We start from the raw sequence: 26,451 nt of genomic DNA, 5'->3' as shown, positions 1-26,451 counted from the left end.
ATATGCAGCATGTACAGATTATTGTCATATAGTACAGTACAGTAGTGTCTGTGTATATGTGCTGCATGTACAGATTATTACATTCTATAGTACAGTACCACACTGTAGAATCTGTGTGTATATGCAGCATGTACAGATTATTATGTCATATAGTAACGTACAGTAGTGTCTGTGTATATATGCAGCATGTACAGATTATTATGTCATATAGTACCGTACAGTAGTGTCTGTGTATATATGCTACATGTACAGATTACATTGTATAGTACAGTACCACACCGTAGAATCTGTGTATATATGCAGCATGTAGATTATTATGTCATATAGTAACGTACAGTAGTGTCTGTGTATGTGCTGCATGTACAGATTACATTGTATAGTACAGTACCGCACAGTAGAATCTGTGTATATATGCAGCATGTACAGATTATTATGTCATATAGTACCGTACAGTAGTGTCTGTGTATATATGCTACATGTACAGATTACATTGTATAGTACAGTACCACACAGTAGAATCTGTGTATATATGCAGCATGTACAGATTATTATGTCATATAGTACAGTAACAGTAGTGTCTGTGTATATGCAGCATGTACAGATTATTATGTCATATAGTAACGTACAGTAGTGTCTGTGTATATGCAGCATGTACAGATTATTATGTCATATAGTAACGTACAGTAGTGTCTGTGTATATATGCAGCATGTACAGATTATTATGTCATATAGTACCGTACAGTAGTGTCTGTGTATATATGCAGCATGTACAGATTATTATGTCATATAGTACCGTACAGTAGTGTCTGTGTATATATGCTACATGTACAGATTATATTGTATAGTACAGTACCGCACAGTAGAATCTGTGTGTATATGCAGTATGTACAGATTATTATGTCATATAGTACCGTACAGTAGTGTCTGTGTATATATGCTACATGTACAGATTACATTGTATAGTACAGTACCGCACAGTAGTGTCTGTGTGTATATGCAGCATGTACAGATTATTATGTCATATAGTACCGTACAGTAGTGTCTGTGTATATATGCTACATGTACAGATTATATTGTATAGTACAGTACCGCACAGTAGAATCTGTGTGTATATGCAGTATGTACAGATTATTATGTCATATAGTACCGTTCAGTAGTGTCTGTGTATATATGCTGCATGTACAGATTATTACATTGTATAGTACAGTACCACACAGTAGAATCTGTGTATATATGCAGCATGTACAGATTATGTCATTATAGTACCGTACAGTAGTGTCTGTGTATATGTGCTGCATGTACAGATTATTACTTTGTATAGTACAGTACCGCACAGTAGAATCTGTGCGTATATGCAGTATGTACAGATTATTATGTCATATAGTAACGTAGAGTAGTGTCTGTGTGTATGTGCTGCATGTACAGATTATTACTTTGTATAGTACAGTACCGCACAGTAGAGTCTGACAGCATGCTTGGTTCCCCCATCACTCTGTGTGAGCTCAGTAATCAGATATAAATCTACATGATAATAAGTTTTAGTGTTAGGAAGCCGAAGCTGTATACAGAAAGTGTCACAAAGAATGTAATAGTGTGATACCTCAGTGCCACCCAGCTGCAACAATCTGGGGGCACTGCACCCCACACCCATAGTACCGCAATGTGGGTCCTATAATTACCTAGTATAGAGCCACATGATAATGGCTCTAACTTCAATATATCTAAACTAAGAGCGGTCTGCCTGGAGCAACCCCATGATACTCCATGTGAAGCACATGATATACCTGGCCATCTGACCAATAATCCTCAATATGCATAACATTGTAACTCTCTCTGCACCAGTTACATCTGCCCCACCTGCAGTGCAGCATGGTGTCGTCCATCTGCAAAATTGCAGCCTTGCTAACAGACCTGAATCAGGCCCTAAGAGCCCACCTATTACAGACTCACAGTGCTAATAAGTCAGCCAATAACAGGCAAGAAACAAGCATTTGAGGTCACTGAATTTATTAGTACTTCCATATTTATGTGTAGGTGGGTTGCTCCTTGTCGGAGCTGGGGGCATGCCTGCACACTGAGAATAATCTTGTTTATATGATCCGAAGATCCATTCCCCACATTTATTAAATCGGTTAGTGGGGGTGCAGATCCCAAACAGTAACACGTTTACGTATTTAAAGAAAAGAGAGAGGACTGTTGTTCAGGGACCGCACTTTAATCTATACACATAAAATTTAACTTTTAATTATTATTTTCTAAAGATTCCCTTTATAGGATATGATGAGAGGCCGCAGTGAATTTATAGGGGTTAAAATCATACATAACAAACACATACACATAAACACACAGATGGTGTTTTAAGTTAACACAATAGAAGGAAAAGTGATCCTTAAAAAATAACCTTTGTAATTGAAAATGTCAATATTTAATCCAGCACTGTCTCAATGTAAATAAGAAAAAAATATCCAGAAAGGTATCAATGACTACTATGGGCCATTGAGATATACCTTTAGCTCCTTTTTTTACATAAATGTTTTTCAGAAAAAAATCACTTTATGATGTATACTCAGGGTTATGGGGTGTTTGGTGTAACTTTACTGCCCTCTACTGACCAAAGTGAGTTTTCTTGGGCACTTTTATTTTTAAGAGCCCAAAATTGGTATATGAATATCCCCTTTAAATATTCCTTCCACACAGCTGTGTTCTATCTGTCCTAGATAGGGTGGTCCTCACGTTTCTGGCTTTATTGCCTCTATTGTTGCCACCTCACAGCTGTGTTTTGACAGTGAATTTAGGGGAGAACAGCAGTATGGATTTTGCCTTACTTCAGATAGGCATTATCTATTTGTTCTACATAGGAATCACCTTAGGCAGTATTGTATTGCCCTCTGCTTTTCCTATTTAATACGGTATAATTAAGAAGCTGTTACAACTGAAGGGCTGGATGAAGTCGTGTGGTGTGTAGCAACCGGAGACGGACCAGAGGAGTAAGGATTAAATCGTGCAGGTTTAATAATAGAATTCATAAATGGAACAATACACACTTGAATACTTTCTTTAAGTGGCAGTTAGTGGTAATAATGATTGGGCCAGCAAGGCACTTGAAAGAAGAAAAAGTTAATTTAAACAATGACAGTTCAAGGCACTGAGGACGGCAGGCTGGGGTCTTGAAGAATGAGAGGATCCGGAAAGAGAATGTACTTGATGGTATGAAGGATCCTTGAAGACTGAAAGAAGATGGATGATGACTGAAGAATGGGAAGTTGCTTGGAAGCAGATGGCTTGAAGAGCTTAGGCCAGGAAGCTCAGGGATGCAGGCAGAGACCAGACTGTGGAGAGAACTGGCAGCGATGGGGTTAAGCTGAACCAAGACCAAACACAGAGCACTGAAGCAAGGCACCAAGTCAGGAGAGGTGAGTCAGAGAGCCGGAGTCAGCTGGGAGCTGTGAACGCCTCTGGAGACTCTTTGTACTGACACTGAACAGGCCTAGGCAGATCCCCTATATCCCTAGAGGGCGGCTGCCATTGGCTGTCAGGTCAGTATGGGCGGAAACCTCAGACATGGACCAATCTGCTATTTGCCCTTAACCAAGATGGCGGTGCCGGCCTCCCGGCGCCCCTACAGCACATACCGCTACACTTGCCGGCGTCCCACGCTGCCTGCTGCCCACCAGACTGCCGCTGCCCGCTGCCGCTGACCTGGAGACCACTACACGCTAGCTGACGGCGGACGCGAACGGGTGAGTAGTATGCCCGCCGCGCACCGCCGCGGCTGCGTGTGACAGTACCCCCCCTTTCTGGGTGACCCCAGGGCACCTACGCACCTTGTGTGGATTCCTCTGAAAGAATTGTCTCACCAGACGGGGAGCATGGAGATCTGCAGCATCAACCCAGGAATTCTCTTCAGGACCGAATCCAAGCCACTCTACCAGATACTGAAGATGGGAATTGCGGCAACGTGAATCGATAATGCGCCTCACCTCGAACTCTGTCTCTCTCTCTGATCCAATCTTGGGCGGCTTAGGCACCTTTTTCTGATATAAGTTCAATCTCAAAGGCTTCAGAAGAGACACATGGAAAGAATTTGATATCTTCAAAGAAGAAGGGAGCTGTAGTCTGTAGGCCACCGGATTAATCACCTGAGTGATTGGGTATGGCCCGATGAACCGAGGAGCCAGCTTCATGGATGGTAACTGAAGGCGTATATGGCGGGTAGACAGCCATACTTGATCTCCAACCTTTAACTTAGGAGCCGCTCTTCTTTTCCTGTCTGCCATCCTTTTATATCGATGCTTTGAGGAGAGCGGTATGAACGTCTGACCAGATCTTTGCAAACCGTTGTAGGGAAGAAGCAGCTGCAGAGACTTCGGACAACGATAGATCTGGGAACTCTGGAGATCGGGGATGCTTGCCAAAGACAGTAAAAAAGGGAGTGGTGCCGGAGGAAGAATGATAGGAATCGTTGTGCGCAAATTCCGCCCAAGGCAGAAGGTCTACCCAATCGTCTTGAGAGGAAGAGATGAACAAACGAATGAAGGCTTCCAAGTCCTGGTTGACACGTTCTGTCTGTCCGTTGGTTTGTGGGTGGAAAGCAGTGGAGAACTTGAGCTTGACTTGTACAGCGGAACAGAGGGCCCTCCAAAACTTTGCGACGAACTGCACGCCTCGGTCAGATATAAACTCTTTGGGCAACCCATGGAGTTTGAAGATGGTGGAAATGAAGAGCTGAGCCAACACTGGAGCAGATGGGAGGCCTTTCAATGGGAAGAAGTGCACCATTTTTGAGAACCGGTCAACCACCACCCAAATTACCGTATGCCCTTTGGAAGGAGGAAGTTCGCAGATAAAGTCCATAGACAGGTGGGACCATGGTTCTGTTGGTATGGCTAGAGGTAGAAGAGGACCGGCAGGAGACGTTCTGGAGGACTTATGCTGGGCGCACTTTACACAGGAGGCGACAAAGCTGGTTACATCGAGACGAATGGTAGGCCACCAGTATGAACGCAACAGGAACATTAAGGTCTTCTGTGCCCCAGTATGCCCTGCAAAATGGGAAGCGTGGGCCCAGGACAGCACTTTCTTGCGGAGACTGAGGGGAACAAAGGTCTTGCCTGGTGGAGGTGAAGACTGGACTGTTACTTGAGCAAAGACCAGAGGGTCGAGGATGGGTCGAGGAGGAGTCTCAAGATCAGCTGAAGTTTCAAAAGAGCGAGAAAGAGCATCGGCCTTGGCATTCATCGTCCCGGGTCTGAATCGGATTTGAAAATCGAAGCGTTCGAAGAACATGGCCCAGCGGGCTTGACGAGCTGTAAGACATTGGGCGTGCTTGAGGAATGAGAGATTCTTATGGTCGGAATACACAGTAATCTTATGTCGTGCCCCCTCCAGGAGGTACCGCCACTCCTCCAACGCAGATTTGACTGCCAGTAACTCCTGCTCCCCAATGGGGTAATTCTTCTCTGCTGGAAGAAACTTCTTGGAGAAGAAGGCACAGGGGTGAAGCACCTGGTCCTCTCCTCTCTGCGACAAGATTGCCCCTACCCCCTCTGAGGATGCGTCCACCTCAAGAATAAAGGGTTTGTCGAGGTTTGGCTGGAGAAGGATTGGAGCGGAGACAAAAGCATCCTTTAGTTGTTGGAAGGCTTGGGAGGCCTCAGGTGACCATTGACTTGGATCGGAACCCTTACGGGTTAGAGCAGTAAGGGGTGCAGCAAGGGTGGAGAAGTTCTGGATGAAACGACGATAATAATTTGAAAAGCCCAGAAACCTCTGGATGCCTTTGAGCGTGGTGGGCGCTGTCCAGTCTAAGATGGCTCTTACTTTTTCTGGATCCATCTCTATCCCAGTGCTGGAGAGGATGTGGCCAAGGAATGGAATGGAAGTGACCTCAAAGACGCACTTGTCTAGCTTGCAGAACAATTTATTTTGGCGAAGGCGCCGCAAGACCTCAGCTACTGTTTGCCGATGGAGATGGAGGTTAGACGAGAAGATGAGGAGGTCATCAAGATACACCACAACGGAATGATACAGTAAATCTCAAAATATGTCATTTACAAATTGTTGGAAGACGGCTGGAGCGTTGCAAAGACCAAATGGCATCACTAGGTATTCGTAGTGGCCGTCTCGGGTGTTGAAAGCCGTCTTCCACTCATCTCCAGATCGGATTCGGATCAAGTTGTACGCCCCTCTTAGATCCAATTTAGTAAAGATGGAAGCCCCTCGGACTTTGTCGAATAATTCGGTGATAAGGGGTAAAGGATAGCGGTTCTTGATCGTGATATCGTTCAGGCCCCTGTAATCGATACACGGCCGGAGGGTTCCATCTTTCTTTTTCACAAAGAAAAACCCCGCTCCGGCTGGCGAAGTAGATGGGCGAATGAACCCCTTATTCAAGTTCTCATGAATGTAGTCAGACATGACTTTGGTCTCAGGCAGAGACAAGGGGTAGATGCGGCCCCGCGGTGGGAACTTCCCAGGTATCAACTCTATCGGACAGTCCCAGGGACGATGAGGCGGCAGGGTATCGGCACCTCCCTTGCTGAAGACGTCAGAAAAAGAAAGATATGGTGTGGGTAACGACAAGGGTGGAGCTGGTTAAGATGAAAGACTGGAACCTCCTACTTCTTGAGGATTAGTTTGATGGAGTGGAACAACACGAGGCATGCAAGCAGTTAGGCAGTTCGTACCCCAGGCTTTGATCTCCATACTGGTCCAATCAATATGAGGGTTGTGTTTAGTAAGCCATGGTAGGCCCAGGACTACCTGGTGTGAAGACTGAGGAAGAACAAAAAATTATAGAGTCTCTTGATGTAAAGCACAGACGAGAACTGTCACTGGATTGGTTTGAAGGGTGATTTGCCCACTGCTGATGCGACTCCCATCTACTGCAGTGAGAACCAACGGATGGGCCAAAGGTTGCACCGTCAAGGAATGTTGAAGGACGAAAGAAGAAGAAAGGAAGTTCCCAGCCGCTCCGGAATCCAGTAGAGCCTGAATCTTGATTCTTCCCTGAGGGCACACAAGGGTAACAGGAATGGTGGGTACAGTGGAAGAGGGAGATGAAAGCAGAACCCCTAACCTGGCCTCCCTCGGGGAGGTTAGGAGCGGTCGTTTCCCGGATGCAGTGGACAGGAAGACAGCAGATGAGCGGAAGAACCGCAGTACATGCAAACATTCTCACGACGTCTACGGGACTTTTCTTCAAAGGAAAGCCGAGAGCGGTTGATCTGCATGGGTTCGTCTGGTGGTGTGGATGTGGAGGGCCCTGGTCTAGGAACAGGAACAGCGTTGGTGGTGAGACGAGGGCGGAGACGATCGGAGCGATTTCTCTCTAGTTGACGCTCCTGCATCCGTAGATCTACTTTGTTGCACAAGGAGAGGAGTACAGCCAAAGTAGCAGGAGAGTCATGGGTAGTTAATTCGTCCTTGATACGACCTGCCAGCCCATTCCAGAAGGTGGAGACGAGAGCCTCTTCGTTCCATTTTAATTCTGAAGTCAGAGTCTGGAACTGCACAGCATATTGTCCCACTGAATGACTACCCTGGCGAATCCTCAGGATCTCAGTAGCGGCAGAAGACACTCTGCCCGGTTCGTCGAAGATGCTACGGAAAGAGGTAATAAAAGCTTCATAGTCATTGAGCAGGGGATCAGCACGTTCCCAGAGAGAGGACACCCAGTCCAAAGCTGACCCTGCCAGGAGAGACACAATATAAGCCACCTTTGCCTTGGAGGTAGGAAAGTGAGATGACTGTAAGGTGAAATGCACATCGCATTGGTTCAGAAACCCATGGCATCCTTTCGGTGAACCATCATATTTGCTGGGGGTTGGTAATTGCATGTGATGAGGGACTACTGGTCCAGGTGTAGGAACAGGGACTGGAACCTCTTGTGCTGTAGCCACAGAAACTGAGGGAGCCACCTGGGGCGGAGACAAGGCCTGAAGAAATTGAGCCACTTGGCGTTGGGTAGCCTCAACTTGCTCCAGACGAGCCAGGATGCTGTGGAATGCGTCCGCCATGGAAGCCTGTTCTTCACCCAACTCCATCGGGTCAGTACAAACTGTCACAACTGAAGGGCTGGATGAAGTCGTGTGGTGTGTAGCAACCGGAGACGGACCAGAGGAGGAAGGATTAAATCGTGCAGGTTTAATAATAGAATTCATAAATGGAACAATACACACTTGAATACTTTCTTTAAGTGGCAGTTAGTGGTAATAATGATTAGGCCAGCAAGGCACTTGAAAGAAGAAAAAGTTAATTTAAACAATGACGGTTCAAGGCACTGAGGACGGCAGGCTGGGGTCTTTGAAGAATTAGGGAATCCGGAAAGAGAATGTGCTTGATGGTAATGAGGGATCCTTGAAGACTGAAAGAAGATGGATGATGACTGAAGAATGGGAAGTTGCTTGGAAGCAGACAGCTTGAAGAGCTTAGGCCAGGAAGCTCAGGGATGCAGGCAGAGACCAGACTGTGGAGAGAACTGGCAGCGATGGGGTTAAGCTGAACCAAGACCAAACACAGAGCACTGAAGCAAGGCACCAAGTCAGGAGAGGTGAGTCAGAGAGCCGGAGTCAGCTGGGAGCTGTGAACGCCTCTGGAGACTCTTTGTACTGACACTGAACAGGCCTAGGCAGATCCCCTATATCCCTAGAGGGCGGCTGCCATTGGCTGTCAGGTCAGTATGGGCGGAAACCTCAGACATGGACCAATCTGCTATTTGCCCTTAACCAAGATGGCGGCGCCGGCCTCCCGGCGCCCCTACAGCACATACCGCTACACTTGCCGGCGTCCCACCAGACTGCCGCTGCCCGCTGCCGTTGACCTGGAGACCACTACACGCTAGCCGACGGCGGACGCGAACGGGTGAGTAGTATGCCCGCCATGCACCACCGCGGCTGCGTGTGACAGGAGCTAGCATTCTAAATACATTGAGATAACATTTCTATTGTGCTAATAGATAGTGTTCATTCTAGCACCCGCCATATTTGAAACCCATGCAGTTCCTCTTCCCTGCCTGTGGTGTCGCTGTCTGCTGTAGTGCTTCTAGCTCAGTGTGGTCTGTATATCAGCACTGATATGCAAACCAGACCTGTGCTAGAAACACCAGAGCAGACAGTGACACACCAGTCAGGGAAGGGGAACTACATGGGTTTTCAAATATAGCGGGTGCTAGAATGAACACTAATAGACATTCAATTTAAGGTATCGACCAACACATGTTTCACTGCACCAAATGCAGCTTTTTCAAGGGCCTTCAAGGGTCCAGATATACACCTACCCCAGCAGAGATATCAGTCCTTTTAAAGGGATTATCCTTTATCAAAACCTATAGACAGGACCCTTTTGACTTTGAGGTGGATCTGTTTAAGTTCCACAGGATACTCAAACTTAAGGATTTCTTTTCCTCACGTACCACTCCGGCTGGAGACCCCCATCAGGTTTAAATCTAAAAGCACTTTGACCCCCCGGGTACTATTTCCCAGATTGAGACCTTTGTTAACCTGGTCAGGAGGGACATAATTCCCTTCATGAACAGACAAAAGGTCTCTTTCTCCAACCTCACCAGGGAGGAGAATGTGGCCCTCAATTCACTTAAAAACAACAATTAAGTCATCATCCGTCCCTCTGATAAAGGGGGCGGTATTGTTTTACTTAACAGGGATGACTATGTGGGAGAAATCATGAGGCAACTTGCTGATAAAGCATGTTATAAGATGCTTACCTATGGCCCCACTTACTCTTATAAGAAAGAGTTGGACTCTATCATTCTCCTTGGGTTGAACAATAACTGGATAGATGAACCTACTTCCTTCTTTCTTACACAGAGCCACCCGAGGATTCCACTCATATACGTGCTTCCCAAGGTTCATAAAACCCTTATTAAGCCGCCGGGGAGGCCTATAATATCTTCATGTGGATCCCTTTGCCAACACTATCTTAAAACATTGGCATATCGTGCAAAGTGACGAAAAAATTGGTCCCGCTTGCTCCAATATGCCCTTGTTTTGCTACAAGAGGAGCAATAATACTAGAGACATACTTGCCAAAAGTGATATTGGGACCAACAAAAATCAGACCTGGCTCACCACAAGACCTGGTGCGACCAAATGCCATGGCTGTGTAAATTGTCAGTTTATACACTCTGGAGACACCTTTACAGACCCTGCCAATGGGAAAGGATACAAGTTGCGCTTTCACTTGACCTGTGAGACTCGTTACGTCATCTATGTCATCATGTGCCCGTGCCGTATGGTCTATGTAGGCAAAACTATACTCTTACTGAAAGAACGTATAAATCAACACTGATCCTCCCTCAAGAAAGCCCTTAAGAGTGTCGATTCTAACACTCCACCGGTGGCAAGACACTTTTTTGCCAAGAAACATACCCTAAGAGATTTCAGCTTCATGCCTATAGACCACATTCCTCCTCTTAGGCGTGGGGGCGACCAAGATAAACTTCTCTTGCAGAGAGAGTGTATGTGGATTCATAGGCTGCACTCTATTGCGCCCCATGGCCTCAATGAGGAACTGTCCCTTAATTGTTTCCTATAGTACATGGTGGTTGGCTGTGCTATTTTGATATACTATTCATGTCTTTACATTGTATATAGTTGTATAAATTTTCCTTGTTTTGCTTCTGTTCTAATCTTTCTGTCTTGTTTGTGTTTTTTGCACTTTGTATGTATATGCCAATTGGGGAGACTGGTTGAATATGGCTATCCCGTTCCATTTTATCCGCTTTTTAAGTAGATGTTGCTCCTCCGGCTCCTCTTTGGCCTTAGATACATTATTAAATTGTCCGGTTTATGCACCTCCTTGTTTGTAAATAGTTGTCATGACAACCATCCTGTATCGTCAGGACACACGTGACCCAGCGTCCTCTGACGCGGGCCGTGCCCTCTGATGGGATGACATCATTACGCTCTTCCGGAAGTAGGTCTTTGCACTTCCGGTTTTGGATACTTCCGGGATCCGGCTTTGTTTTGCCGCGCGGCGCACATGGGCGTGTGTCCGCAAGAGCCAATCAACGGTCTCCCTCTCTGGTATATATACCCGTGGTTGGTCCTAAGGTCCACAGCACGTGATTAAGGTGCTTAGTTGCACCTAAACTGCCGTCGTGCTAAGACCTTAATGGAGGAGGACCGGATTCACTAATGCTGCTAAGTATTCTTGTTTGCACTTTTTTGCATGACACCGGACTCCTCTTTTTGTGTACTTAAAAATGTACTTTTGTCACTATTGCACTTTATAATAATATGCCATAAAAAACTTTTTTTTGCATTTATCTGATGTTGCTGGCTATCAGTTTGTACATATATATATATATATATATATATATATATATATATATATAAAATCACATGTTCAGCACTATATATAATGTTCAGCACTCACATTGTAACAATTGTTAAAAATTGCTCCAATGCCGTTCCTGACTCCTGTGTTGGGGTAAAGGGCTGAGTCCTGACAGAGGACGGCTATGAGGAGGAGGCTGCCTCCCACTGCTGCCGATGTCTGGCTCCGTACTTTACAGGGACGTGAGACAGACATGCTGCTACTGCTTCCAGAGTCTGTCAAATCTCACACTTGGTCTGACAGGATCTTCTCTATCCAGGAGCCGGAGCGGTAACAGAAGTTTGTATTTTCCTCCGTCCTCTGCGCGCTGTCTTTTCCCTAATCCCCAGTTGTTGTCATCTGCACTGAGGAAATGTCCTCAGTGCAGGGGGCCGGCGGCCATTTTCCTGTAGCCGCGGCCAGTGCAGTTGAGAGGAGGAGGGCTGGAGGAGGTGAACAGTGCGGCCCGCAGCAGTAACTGGTAAAGTGGCCTGGGGGGCACATGGCACTCTGACCCCCGGCCCAGCCCGCCCCTGCACTGAGGGTTAATTGAGTCCAGGCCCCTTTAATGCTCTAAGCAGGGGCGGGATCAACCCAGCAAGATGACTCACCGCTTTGAAGAAAAGGGAGCTGGATTGGCTAACAGAGTGTGGGGTGAATAGGTGAAGCAGGAAGAAGCACATGTACTGTAGGAGAGAGAGAGAAGCAGCAGCATGTCTAAAGCGTCTGAACTTAGTTGGATCTAGGGGTACATAGGGGTGCACTGTGCAAAACACTCTTCAACTTGTTCACAATGACACTAGTCGACGTAACAACTGTCGACCTTGTTAATTCCACTATCCACGCCACCCCGAAGCGTGGCGAGCACAGCAAGGGGGCGCGGTACGCGTCCGACCGACCTTTTCATACCCCCACTATCCACGTCGGTGTGGAGTTGATTTTATAAAGTGTGGCGAGCACAGCGAGCCACCGAGCCCGAAGCGTGGCGAGCGCAGCGAGCCCTGCGAGGGGACGCGTATACCTGTGAAGTAATTCTGGGGGGGCACAGCGAAGCACGGGAGGGCGGCGCGGTGAATCGCGGGAGGGGGCGCGGTGGTGCCTTGAATCGCGGGAGCTTTTGAAAAAGGAGCATAAGCTCCGAAACGTCAAGCTTTTTTCTGCTCAATACATTATTGAAAAGATCTCTGAGTGCCGCCAGTTATTTTTCTGTTGTCCATGCCATGTGAAAGGACCGGGGCAGTTGTTAAGGGATCGGAGAGTGCCAGGCCTTTAATTCCAACAATGTCATCAAGTTCAAATTTTTCAACATACAGATATGCCCCGACGTTTCGGTCTACAATCCACACCTTTATCAAGGAGCCTATAAATGCATAATATAATGCATATCAAACAGGATATTCAGACTATGACAACTGAAAATAACAAGAGGGCAACACTTACAGTATGCAGTGATATAAGTCACAAACAGTTAAAGCAGGGTCTCAGCAGACACACATGGTGCAGGAAGTTGCCCACATACCCCTATCATGCCTCATAGCCCAGCCTCCTGCTCTCATGCACCCTAACTCCCACCCAGTAGGAGGAGACACTGACTCAGGGCCACCATCCTGTGATGCCACGCTGGACCCTCACCCACTGGCAGAAGCTGCACAGTGTCCCCCACCCTCCTCTTTAGTCCCCCTTATGCCCACACACCCCTATCACTACCCAGCTTCCTGTTTTCCTGTGTCGTGACCTCCGCCAGTGGGGAGCCGCTGACTCAAAAACACCCTAATATATACTATTGCACACACACACCTAAACAACATGCACACACAGCCCCCCCCCCCCCACACCCACAAATGTCACTGTACCATCCACACTATCAATGTACATCTAACTCTGTAACCGCTTTTTAATTAAACAAAACAATACACACCCCCTTCCAAATCATGGCCCTTATTCTGGTTGGTGCGGCCGGAGCCGCACACGGTGCTCCGGCCGCACAAACCAATCCCCGCCCACGAGACGGATCGCCACGGCCGTCCGTACACGGACGGCTGGCGATCCGCATAAAAATGGTGGGGCGTACGCCTCCACCATGGTGGGAGCTGCCCCCTGCATTCGATGGTCGTCGACCATCGAAGGCAGGGCCGCACGCCACAGCAGCTCCCGCAAGCTGAGACCACACGGACAATCGTCCGTGTGATAGCTTGTATGGGGGCTGAGAGCTGACATCCGGCGACGTCAGCTTTCCGCCCCCATCACTGGCGTCATACCCTTATTAGCATGCATACGCCCCGCGTTTGCATGGGAACGCCCATGAAACGCGGGGCGTATGCATAGGGAAATGAGGGTATGAAGCCCCTCACGCCCCTATACGCCCCCTTTGCGGCGTATATTTTTTGTGTGCGGCGATTTCACCTGCACATGCGCAGAGTGACCTCTGCGCATGTGCAGTGTGAAAACATCGGCGGTACGGCCGCACGCGGGCCGTACCGCACAGATTAGAATAAGGGCCCATATGCTCTCTATTTAACACATTTCACCTATAACTCAAGTTGCAATACAGGCATCTTTCATACAATTCTAACCATCTTTCTCACAATACAAACGTTCACAAATTAAGGGGGCGCAGCCCCTTACGCCGGTGTGAAGAGCGCCCGTAGTGTATATATATATAAGAGACACACACAATATAAGGTTTAATTGGATATCAATAGTAGTATTGTTTAAAGGACAATATATTTTTGTGTAGTTTGTTATCATGTTACAATAATTGTAGTGTGATAACTTCCATATACAGATGAGCCCGTTTTTGCTCAGCTCTCGTCAGAACATCCCCACTGGTGAGATCCAGCGGAGAGGGACTCTGGACTGGGACGCGCATGCGTCTCACGCACAAGTGCGTCCTAGTCACTTGGTGGCTGGGCAGTGGGACCCTGCCAGTCTCCGCTTCAGGGAGATGGTCAGGGTTAGGGGGGGGGGGGTCGGGCGGCAATGGGGACCGTCAATGGCAGCAGGGGAGGTGGCGGACGGGACACTCAAGCGACTGGTGCACGCATGTCCCCTGGCAGGGGCTGGTCATAGAATCGCCAGCCCCTGCACGCTCCATCTGTATATACAAAATGTGTAATCAGTTGTTATGGACCTTTTAATTGAGTGAAATATCTGTACAGTGACCAAAAATGTGAGAATAGAAATCGCAAAACTAAAAAAAAAAAAACCATAACAAAACCACAACCCATAATGAATAAGAGAAGGCAGACAATGGCACCTGGCAGGTATACCGGTGGCAGGCAGCACCTGGCAGATACAGATTGTGCTCAGACATGTGACTGAGTTCTGAGGAACAATGACAGATGTTTGTGGAGGATGTGATGATATGATCTGTGTTGTGTAATGTGTTGGAGTGTGTGGTGTGTCCTGTGGGGTGAGGCAGGTGAGGCACAGCCTTTCCTGTCATACTAACGTATATGCCGGAGTTGTGAGTTTATAAAGTATGTCAAAAATACAAAGAATCTATAAAAAAAATCTTATTTTTATTATTCTAATAATCTTTATAGTCAAAACTCTGGAGTAGAAAGTATAAAGCAGGTGAGGCAGTGCCTCACCTGGCTACCTTTTCTGCGACACTCCAGCAGTATATACTGCTACACTTGTGTATAATGCCCACATGTGCCCCATGGCTCATAAATTGTGTGCAAACCTGACTCTGGTACTTGCCAGGGACTCCTCATCCATTTACCTCACCGCACGTCCCTGACTCACTCACATACAGATGGGTCAGGTCCCATCTTTGCAGGGGATGGCGCTGGCATCGCCAGCCGCCATCCCCCGCCAGCGCCATGGCGATGGTGAGAAGGGGACGCGCGCGCATGAGAGGCGCGCGCGTCCCCTTCCGACGGCGCTTCCATCCGTTCCCCGGGTCCCCGCCGGCTTGCCGGCGGTAACCCGGGGTCCCCGCCGCCTGCCCGCACCCCCCCCTAACCCCCCCTAACCCTGTCCGTCTCCCTGAGGCGGAGACGGACAGGGTTTCCGTCGCGCTAGCGACGGAGACTGAGTCGCGCGTGCGCGTGAGACGCACGCGCGTCTCAGTCTCCTCGCTGGCGTGGCTGCTGGCGGGTCGCCAGCGCGTACGTTCTGGCGACCCGCCAGCAAGGATGACAATAATAACATACTGTATGTCTGAGCACAGTCTGTATCTGGCAGACGGGCACTTCCCCTGCCACCGGTGTATCTGCCAGGTGCCGTTGTCTCCCTTCTCTTACTTATTACGGCTTGTGGGTTTTTGTAGTTTGTGATGTTAGTTTTCACGTTTTTGGTCACTGCAGTTATTTTACTCAAAGAAAAATATAAAAGTGGAAGTTCCAACACAAAACAACAAAGCACACATGAATATATGGGATACGGTCATTGGTCACCACCAAGTAGGTCGACATGCAGGAAGGTCGACCTGACTTTAGATTGACATGCAGGAAGGTCGACATGACTTTAGGTCGACATGCAGGAAGGTCGACAGGGTCATTAGGTCGACATTGTAGGTTTTTCACTGTTGACCTTACCCATGTCGGCCTAATGACCCTGTCGACCTAACTCATGTCGAGCTCTCTGCTTGTCGACCATAAGGCTGGTGACCGAATTATCCATACCCAAATATATTATCCTTTACACCTCCATTGTATTTAATAATTACATTCCAGTAAGTTGTCCCTATAGAGTCCGCGTATATTAATCTATGGATACTTATTAAAGAACATACAAATCTACGTTGTTATATAAAATACTTAATAATAATCAGGGATAATCAGGTACACAAAAGGTATATATCATCTCTATGACATCAGAGGCAGAAGAGATATTGGTGACATCTAATGGAATGCGACTTTTAGTAACATTTTCGCATCGCACCTCTTCGCATCGCACCTCATCGCATCGCATTGTGCCTCATCGCATCGCACCTCATCGCATCGCACCTCATCGCTCCTCATCGCATCGTACCTCATCGCATCGCACCTCATCGCTCCTCATCGCATCGCACCTCATCGCATCGTGCCTCATCGCACCTCATCGCATCGCACCTCATCGCTCCTCATCGCATCGCACCTCATCGCATCGCACCTCATCGCATCGCATCGTACCTCATCGCATCGCACCAGATCACATCACACCTCATCGCATCGCACCTCATCACATCGCACCTCATCGCATCGCACCTCATCACTCCTCATCGCATCGCACCTCATCACATCGCACCTCATCACATCGCACCTCATCGCATCGCACTTCATCGCATCGCACCTCATCGCATCGTACCTCATCGCATCGCACCTCATCCCATCGCACCTCATCGCATCGCACCTCATCGCATCGCACCTCATCACATCACACCTCATCGCATCGTACCTCATTGCTCCTCATCACGTCGTACCTCATCGCATCGCACCTCATCACATCTCATCACATCGCACCTCATCACATCGCACCTCATCGCATCGCACCTCATCACATCACACCTCATCACATCACACCTCATCGCATCGCATCATGCCTCATTGCTCCTCATCGCATCACATCGTACCTCATCACATCGCACCTCATCGCATAGCACCTCATCATATCGCACCTCATCGCATCGCACCTCATCGCTCCTCATCGCATCGTACCTCATCGCATCGCACCTCATCGCTCCTCATAGCATTGCATCGCACCTCATCGCATTTTTTAAATTCGCATTTTTTCCTTCAAAACCTATTATTTAATGGGATGCGAAAATGCGCCAAAAACGTGTGAAACGGTGCGAAGAGATGCGATGAGATGTGAAGAGATGCGATTTTATGACACATGCATGTGCGAATTCTCCCGCCGGTCATGTGCGAGTTTAGGACCAACTGAGACAATACTGCCTCCGCTTGCCAAATAACCCCCTAACCTATTGGCCCACCTAAGTCCCCCACAATATGCATCACACCCCCTACATAAAGGCACCATTTTGACCTTTGAAAGGTAGTAAGGAGCATGGAGAGGAGACGAGCGATGTCTGGGAGAGGGGTGGCAGTGAGTGCAGGTGGCAGAGGGAGCAGTGGCACAGTCACAGGCAGCAGCAGCGCCAGAGGAGCCAGGGGGAGAGGCAGCAGAGGCATGCTGAGAGGCAGCACTGTGAGAGCAGCAGTGTGGCAGGCAGCATGGCCACAGCAAGGCCTGGCCCAAGCCGGACCATGGAGGAGCAGGCACAGCAGGAGGAGGTGGAGGACCCTCTTGCATCCTCATCCCATCCACTAACACTGGACCTGTTCAGCACACAGTCTGAGGAGGATCTGCAGGAGGGCCACATGTCTGATGCGGACTGGCCTGAGATGGAGGTGAGGAGGGTGAGACACCCCTGGAGGAGGAGGGGGACATGGTGGCAGAGGAATTAGAGGAGGAGTCAGAAAGTGGCCGCACCCAAAGTGGCCGTAAGGTGCGGTTCTCATATGAGGAGAATGCCACACTAGTCCGTGCTATAGTCCCTGTCTATGACCGGCTTCTGGGGAAACATAACAACCGGACCACTACGCAGCCGTGAACGCAGTCAGCAGCCACAAAAGGACAGTGAGGAATGTCAAAAAGATATTTAACGACTTAAAAAGGCAACTGAAAACCAAAATGGCCACTGAGGTCAAGGAGGCCAGCCGCTCTGGAGGAGGAAGCCCCAAACCCATGTCTTACACCTCCTACGAGACTGAAAAACTGAAGCGTATCATCCCACCAGAGGTCTTTCCTGGGCTCCAGGCGGCGGATACAGATAGGCCACCAACGCCGCCCCAAGCTGGTAAGTGTTCACACATTTCATATACATCATACATTGCATAACTATAGTGCTGCTGTGGAACTACATATCCCAGCAAGGGGAACTTATGTAAATGTCATAGTTAGAAATTGTTGCTGATGCTGGGCCATGTAGTTCCACAACTGCTGGTTTGGGAGAAATGTCTGTCATATAATGTTACAGGTTGAGATGGCTTTTCATTAGCATTATTGCAGGCATTTTTTTAAATTAATTTAATAATATATAAAATATGGCAAAATAATATCCATAAGTAATTGGTCCCATGACCCATGTGTGTCACAGAGGGGGGGACATCATGCTGGTAATAAATGCTGTCCATGCAAGGTCTGTAACGCCTGTCCACCATTTTGTTTGAAGATCAGCCATCCCGAAGTGCACACGCACCACAACGCTCCAGACACATTGGTCCTGATGCAGAGGCTGCAGGTGAGAAACATGAATGTGGCACCATTACACATACAGTACCCACACCCATGTTACATGCATAATAGCCTACATTACATTCCTCTCCTGCCACTACATACCAAGGGAAATGAATGTAATGTGAAACAGCCATCACACTTATTACTACTCTAAGCATTACATCAAGTCCAGGGCTACATGTGTAACTGACCAGTAGCCATTGTTATGTGGCACCTTAGTAACATAACTACACATACTGCACTATTATGTGTATTTGTTTGTTTCCACAGGATCATCACAACTACTGCAGCAACCCACAGATTCAGTGGAAATGATGGACGCAGATATTGATATCATCCTCCAGCCCGTCGACTCGTTCTCACCCAATGAAGAAACCAGCGCCACATCAGTGACTGGAAGGGCAACAACTGTGGTGGCTGCCCACCAACCCCCACCCACCCAATCACCCCACACACCAACCACCCCTGAACAGGTAGCTGTCACAATCCTGCCAGAACTCTGGGTGTCTGTCCTGTCTTACCTGCCTGGCAGTCTTGTATCTCAGCCTGCTGTAGCAAGATCTGAGCCTTTGCTAGTAATGAGCACCTGGGTGATTTCTATAGTTACCAGTGGAGAGGAGTCATGCTAGTTCCCTGTTTGCCTCATCCAGAGACTGTTCCAGGTGTGGCCGTTTCTAATCACCCAGCTGCCCAATCAGTGCTGCTCTGAGGGGTTATCCTCCCAGCCCTGCATGAACACTGGGCTTTTGCATTGTTGTCAATCCCTTGGGAGGAAGCTTCAGCCTGGGCTCCTGCTTAAGCTCTGTGGTGTTCCAGTTACCCAGCATTTGCATCCAGCTATCCTGCGCTGCTGGTATCCCCAGCTTCCAGCTATCCTGCGCTGCCGGTATCCCCAGCTTCCAGCTATCCTGCGCTGCCGGTATCCCCAGCTTCCAGCTATCCTGCGCTGCCGGTATCCTCAGCTTCCAGCTATCCTGCGCTGCCGGTATCCCCAGCTTCCAGCTATCCTGCGCTGCCGGTATCCCCAGCTTCCAACTATCCTGCGCTGCCGGTATCCCCAGCTTCCAGCTATCCTGCACTGCCGGTATCCCCAGCTTCCAGCTATCCTGCACTGCCGGTATTCCCAGCTTCCAGCTATCCTGCACTGCCGGTATTCCCAGCTTCCAGCTATCCTGCGCTGCTGGTATCCCCAGCTTCCAGCTATCCTGCGCTGCTGGTATCCCCAGCTTCCAACTATCCTGCGCTGCCGGTATCCCCAGCTTCCAGCTATCCTGCGCTGCCGGTATCCCCAGCCTCCAGCTATCCTGCGCTGCCGGTATTCCCAGCTTCCAGCTATCCTGCGCTGCCGGTATTCCCAGCTTCCAGCTATCCTGCACTGCCGGTATTCCCAGCTTCCAGCTATCCTGCGCTGCTGGTATCCCCAGCTTCCAGCTATCCTGCGCTGCTGGTATCCCCAGCTTCCAACTATCCTGCGCTGCCGGTATCCCCAGCTTCCAGCTATCCTGCACTGCCGGTATCCCCAGCCTCCAGCTATCCTGCGCTGCCGGTATTCCCAGCTTCCAGCTATCCTGCGCTGCCGGTATTCCCAGCTTCCAGCTATCCTGCGCTGCAGGTATCCCCAGCTTCCAGCTATCCTGCCAGGGGCGGATTGGGTTGGAAAACCAGCCCGGGAAATTTTTGGAAGCAGCCAAAATAGGGGGCGGGGTCTGCTGAGAGGCGGGGTCTGCTGAGAGGCGGGGTCTGTTGACAGGGAAGGATGCTCTCTTCTCAGAGCTGTATCAAAAGGGAAACTTCGTTTTCCTGAAATTTTACAGTGCATAATCAGTGCTTACATAAATACCACCTCCACCACAGCTATCAGAGGCCCTTTCCATCACCAAACTTCCCAATCTCAGCAGGCGTGTTCATTTGGTGACGTCATCAGATCTCACCAAAAGTGGACGGCATCACAGACTCTGTTACTTGGCAACCACCAGAAAAACGGAGATGACATAATAAAAAGCTACATTGCACTAATACAGTGGTCTCCAACCTTAATTGAGCGTGAGCTACTCGAGACAAAAAAAAACTCCCGGAGAGCTACTAAAATTTGTCCAATTCCCTTGATACTATGCCGCACACCGTAATGCCCCTGCGCAATATGCTGCACACTGTAATTCCTGACACATTATGCCACAGACCGCAATTCCTCTGACACATAATGCCAAACACCACAATGCCTATGATACTGATACTATGCTGCTGCACACTGTAATGCCCCTGACACATTATGGCACACATTGCAATGACCCTCACACCTAATGCATACCTCACAACTTTGACAGCGGTGAAAGGAATATATGCGCGTTTTGTCGGTGTGAGGGCATGGCCTTCAATGTTCCAGGGCCTCGCTGTCAGAACACGGTGATGATTCCCTGGAATAGCGAGGTTTGTCGCAAATGTAGCAAGCCCACTGCATTTTGTGGCGAGCTCTGCCTTTTTGATGGCCGCACTCACCATTTCCACCTCACTGAAAAGAATCAGCGAGGTGGAAACGGCAAGTGAAGGGGGTTGGTTAAATACTGAGGGCGAGCCTGAGCCATGACGGTGAGCTATCAGCACTGCTCTCTGTCATAGTTCGCACTAAGGGCATTGAATACACTTCATAAGAACACTTGCTGTAAAGCACACATATAATCCTCACCTGCGACACGGCCTCATTGCCATGAAAACGCGCATGAAACATTCTGTGTTCGCATATGGTAATGGGGCTGCCCGGCACTCCCTGTCATTCTCCAACCCCGCCCACTGTCCTTGGTGTGTGCACCCGGCAAACAGAATGTTCACCATGGGTGCACGCACCCTGGGCCTTATTCTAGTTCACTCTTTCTGACAAAATCCTTCTTAGATGGACAAAACCATGTGCACTGCAGGTGGGGCAGATGTTACTTGTGCAGAGAGAATTAGATTTGGGTGGGGTTTTACTTCAAAGTGAGATCTATATTGCAGTGTAGAAATAAAGCAGTCAGTATTTTCCCTGCACAGAAACAAAATAACTCACCAAATCTAGTTCTCTCTGCACATGTTACATCTGCCCCCCTGCAGTGCACATGGTTTTGTCCGTCTAAGAAGGATTTTGTCAGAAAGAGTGAACTAGAATAGGGCCCCCTGTGTCTGCAAACACGCAGACGCACACCATCGGTCCCCCGTGTGAACACGCGGGGGACCGAATCAATCAAAAAAGGTCCTATATCAAAGGCATACTGTAAATATATATAAATATATATATTTCTTTCTTAACAGTTTCTTATATAGCGCACACATATTCTGCAGCGCTGTACAGAGCATAGTTGAACACTCACATCAGTCCCTGCCCAGTGGAGCTTACAATCTATATTCCCTACCATATATACACACACAGACATTCTAGGGTTCATTTTTTTGAGAGCCAAATAACTTACCAGTATATTTTTGGATTGTGGGAGGAAACCGGAGTAGCCGGAGGAAACCCACGCAGGCATGGGGAGAATATACAAACTCCGCACAGTTAGGGCCATGGTGGGAAATGAACCCGAATGACCTCATTGCTGTGAGACAGTAATGTTAACCATTGCACCATCCCTACTGCCCCATATAAAGCTATAAAAATATATCTTTATATCTATATAAATACAGAGGAAGAGATCCGGCACTCACTGTCAGAGATGATAAGTGCCCTGGGTGCCTTCAATAGTTATCAGATAAGAAGTAAGAATACAGCGTCACTCCTGGGGACTTGTTTTAGTTTTTTAGCAGTACAGCAGGTTACATGAAATATGTCAATGTTTCGGTGCTCCTGGCACTGTCCACGGCGGCTGTGATACTCAATATATACTTACCCACCCGCTTGTACAGCCCGGCTGCCGAGTGCAGCATGCTTCCTGGGCACCGTACTGGACCCGGCGCACGCTGCTGACATCATCCCCCAGCCGCTGCTAAGCAACGCAGCGTGTGTGGACGCCGTCCCCGGCACCCGTGCTGTACAACCTAAGTGAGGGACACAAAGTGGTGCATCTGAGAACCACGACATAACTTATGTACATCATGCAAACTATGCACCATAACACCTTTCTAAAGATATCACTGAGCATGTTGATTAGTTTACAGCAAAGGAGATACATCAGGGCTGGGCAATTGCGGCCCTCCAAATGTTAGTTAACTACACATCCCAGGATGCTTTGCATTAGTTTTGCTACTGTATGTGGCCATGCTGAAACTGATGCAAGGCATGCTGGGATGTGTGTTCATCAACATCTGGAGGGCCGCAATTGCCCAGCCCTGAGATACATCATGGGTAGTACAACTGTCATCAAGATGAAATAAATGGTATGTAACCAACTAGAGAAAATTAAGCTTGAACTTAACCATAAGGAGTAATAAAAATAATAATAATAAAAATAAATTGTGAATAAATATAGATGAAAACTGTGAGAAAAAAAGATAAAGAATAAATATAAACTAATAAGATGTTAAGAAATAAAGAAATAAAATAAGAATAAAAATAGAAACACAAATTGATGACATCAAAAGAATACACGTGTGATAATATGTTAGCACTATATATATATATATATATATATATATATATATATATATATATATGTATGTAAATGTGTTGTGGCCGGCTCTCCAACCTAAATTCAGCTGCAAGTGATACCTGGGTGCACACTGAGAGAACGCGCTGGTGCTCTTAAGGTACATATACAGTGGAGAAGTGGCACTCCACACAATTGCGGTTATGCAATTTTCATCAGGACAACCAGAAACATAGCAAATACAAAATTTATACTTACAAACACATGATCCCCGGCCAGCTCCCACGCCGCCGCGTCCTCCAGGCCGCCTTAAGATGACGTCACATAGTGACTGGGGTGTGCGTCACTGGCATGCGCCAGGACGCTGCCTCGTTGCTGTGCTGCACGTCAAGTTCAGGCATAGACGCCGGGCGTTACTATGGTAACGCCGGCTGACAGTAGCAGGAGGCGGAAATGTATTGGCCGCAACTTCATTGTGGAGTACAGCGCATAATGTTAAGTCTGCCGTGGCAGAGATACTCAAGGCGACTAGAAATAGTCGTTATAGTTCAATTCGTTTTACTCTGTGTAATATATTTTATTATTCTCTGTGCACTGTGTACCATTATAATTATTATGTTGTTGAGATATTTCTCCCTTCCAGCTCCCCCCAATGCCGCGATTACCCCTCCGCCTTGAGTATCTCTGCCACGGCAGACTTAACATTATGCGCTGTACTCCGCAGTGAAGTTATGGCCAATACATTTCCGCCTCCGGCTACTGTCAGCCAGCGTTACCATAGTAACGCCCGGCGTCTATGCCTGAACTTGACGTGCAGCCCAGCAACGTGGCAGCGTCCTGGCGCATGCCAGTGACGCACACCCCAGTCACTATGTGACGTCATCCTAAGGCGGCCTGGAGGACGCGGCGGCGTGGGAGCTGGCCGGGGATCATGTGTTTGTTTGTTCTTCTGACATTTAAGTATAAATTGTGTATTTTCTATGTTTCTGGTTGTCCTGATGAAATATATATATATATATATATATATATATATATAGATATATATATCTATATATATATAGATATATATATCTATATATATATATATATATATATTTATATCTATATAGATATATATATCTATATATATATTTAGATAGATATATCTATATATATATTTAGATAGATATATCTATATATATATTTAGATAGATATATCTATATATATATATTTAGATAGATATATCTATATATATATATTTATATAGATATATCTATATATATATATTTATATAGATATATCTATATATATATATATATAGATATATCTATATATATATTTATATAGATATATCTATATATATATTTATATAGATATATCTATATATATTTATATAGATATATCTATATATATATAGCTATATATATATATATATATATATATACATATATATATATATATACATATATATATATATACATATATACATACTGAGGAAGGCTGTATTATTTATTATTACTAGTTGTGGCACTTTACCTGCCACCTGTGGCTGCCCCTCAGAGTCAGTCAGTCTGGTACTGGCTGCCTGCTGCTGCCGCCGCTGCCCGTCAGGTTCGGCTCCCCAGCCCAGCGCACAAACATTCCTGCGCGCTGCTGCTGCTGGGGAGCATCACGTGGGCAGGCAGCGCTGCCATAGTTCCTCCAGACCGCGGGAGCGGCTGTGTGCGCTCGCACATGCGCACCAGCCCTCCTGCGGCCATTTTAACTTTGGGAGCCGCCGAGGACGGCCGCGGCCATCTTTAATTAGGGCATAGTGCTGCGGCTGCGGCCGCGGCCGCGGCCCAGCACGGAGATAGGGACTGGTGAGCGGCCACTTATGATCTAAAATGTGCCGGCCCACCGGGAAAAGGCCCGGTTTCCCGGTGGGCCAATCCGCCCCTGTATCCTGCGCTGCCGGTATCCCCAGCTTCCAGCTATCCTGCGCTGCCGGTATCCCCAGCTTCCAGCTATCCTGCACTGACGGTATCCCCAGCTTCCAGCTATCCTGCGCTGCCCGTGTCCCCAGCTTCCAGCTATCCTGCGCTGCTGGTATCCCCAGCTTCCAGCTATCCTGCGCTGCTGGTATCCCCAGCTTCCAGCTATCCTGCGCTGCTGGTATCCCCAGCTTCCAGCTATCCTGCGCTCAGCGGCGTAGCTTTGTTTGGGGTGCCCCCCCGCCGTTAATGGGGGGGCACCCCCCCTCCCCGCCCGTCCGGCCGCCCCCCCCCCCCGTGCTTGCCCCCCGTGCCCCCTCCCCCCATTGCCGCATGCTTACCTGTGCACGCGTCCCGGCACCCCTCCTGGCTTCAATAAATTCTATGCAGACGGACCACAATAAAATGGCCGCCCCCATACCGCAGACAGTTTCAGAGAACAGTCTGCTTTATGGGGCGGCCATTTTATCGTGGTCCGTCTCCATAGCATTGATTGAAGCCAGGTTGGGAGCCGGGACGCGCGGACAGGTAAGGATGGGGGGGCGGGGGGATTACTATAGCACCGCAGCCCCCCCGGCGTCCCCATATGCACAGCGCCCCCCCCCCCCCCCCCGCGACCGCGGGGGCTGCGGTGCTATAGTTACGCCACTGCCTGCACTGCTGGTATCCCCAGCTATCCTGCACCTGTGCTCCGCCTGCATCGTGCACCTGTGCTCCGCCTGCATCGTGCACCTGTGCTCCGCCTGCATCGTGCACCTGTGCTCCGCCTGCATCGTGCACCTGTGCTCCGCCTGCATCGTGCACCTGTGCTCCGCCTGCATCGTGCACCTGCATGCTACAGTTCCTGCACCTGCGACCACCTGCACCTGTGCTTCCGAGTTGCCTGCACCTGTGCTTCCGAGTTGCCTGCACTTGTGACCACCTGCCTCTGCGTGCCTCAGTACCTGCACCCGCGACCACCTTCACCGCTGCACTCCGTGCTTCTGGCACCTTTGCCCCAGTGGTTCTACTCCGTGCTTCCAAGTAACTGTTACCAGATTCCAGCTTCCCAAAGACTATTACAAACTTTCAATTGTCTCCTGTACCAGTTTTCATTCTATGCAATAAACATTACCCATTTGTATCCACGTGCCTCCGTCCTGTTTCCATTTGGTTGTCAGTTAGCCACCAAGGTCACTCCCGGGTCCCAAATCCGTAGTCGTGACAGTAGCACAGTCGTTGCACACATTTAAAACCCAGCAGATTGAATTCATGGCAATGCAAAGCCATCAAATGGGCAAAATTCAAGGCTACATTAGAAACCTGTATCAGCAACTGAAAAAATTGACCAGCAGTGTCCGTGTAGGTGGGGACACAAGTGAGAATGGCTGCCACCCTGGAC

The sequence above is a fragment of the Crinia signifera genome, chromosome 6 (genome assembly GCF_055691185.1).
Source record: "Crinia signifera chromosome 6, ASM5569118v1, whole genome shotgun sequence".
Lineage (NCBI taxonomy): Eukaryota > Metazoa > Chordata > Amphibia > Anura > Myobatrachidae > Crinia > Crinia signifera.
Note: the sequence above shows the minus strand (reverse complement) of the source record.